General features: G+C 40.8%; 1 non-coding gene across 1 annotated transcript; it reads right to left on the bottom strand.

Annotated features, from left to right (window-relative positions):
- Positions 1-377: 377 nt before the first annotated feature.
- Positions 378-484, bottom strand: LOC141650493 (small nucleolar RNA R71). The gene has a single exon (XR_012546522.1). It is a non-coding gene; the product is annotated as a small nucleolar RNA R71 (small nucleolar RNA).
- Between the last annotated feature and the right edge of the window lie 444 nt (positions 485-928).

Below are 928 nucleotides of genomic sequence, written 5' to 3'. Positions count from 1 at the left end.
CCACAAAGCCTAAATTTTCATCACATTCCGTACCAACCGAGGAGAACCTACCTAATGGTACTCCCACACCACAACACTTAACTGGAAATTTTATTGCCAAATCCGCATTTATCCAATTAGTCGAAAGAAGCCAATTTGGGGGGATGCCTAGTGAAGACCCTCACTCTCACATGGAGACTTTTTGTGACTATTGTGATGCGATTTCTCAAACCGGTGTAACTCAAGACCAAATTCGATGGGTCTTATTTCCTTTTTCTCTAATTGGCACCGCAAAACAATGGTTGAAAGGCCTTGATAAGGCTACTCTCGGAATTGACTCTTGGAAAAAGTTGGCTCTAGCTTTCTACAAAAAGTTCTACCCACCGGAAAAGACTAATATGCTAAGAGCTCAAATTACGGGCTTTAAGCAAAGGGATGAAGAATCTTTGTATGAAGCTTGGGAGCGATTCAAGGGAATTTGTCGCTCATGTCCTCATCATAGACTTAGCGAGTGGTTCTTGGTACAACAATTTTGGAATGGTCTTTATGAAGAATCAAGAAACATTCTCAACATGGGATCAAATGGAATGTTCACCGAAGTTGACGACAATTAAACTTCGAACAAGATTGAGGAAATGGCGGTCCATAACTCACAATATAGTAGACCTCGCAAGGCTACTAGAGGAGGAAAGCATGAAGTGGACTCTATTACTCAATTGGGTGCTCAACTTAGTGCTCACATTGATACCATCAATTTGAAGTTTGAAAAAGCTATGGCTAGACTTGAAGAAGCCTCAAAATCACCAAAGCATCATGTTAATGCGATGACGGCATCTTCATCAATCCCAAGTGGGATATGTGATAATTGTAGAACTTTGGGACATGACCAAAGTGAATGTAGGGGAACAAATGAACAAGTGAATGCTTTTCAAGCATACAAGAGTGGTAC

This window comes from Silene latifolia, chromosome 3 (genome assembly GCF_048544455.1).
Source record: "Silene latifolia isolate original U9 population chromosome 3, ASM4854445v1, whole genome shotgun sequence".
Lineage (NCBI taxonomy): Eukaryota > Viridiplantae > Streptophyta > Magnoliopsida > Caryophyllales > Caryophyllaceae > Silene > Silene latifolia.
Note: the sequence above shows the minus strand (reverse complement) of the source record. Positions and strands in the feature narration are given on the sequence as shown.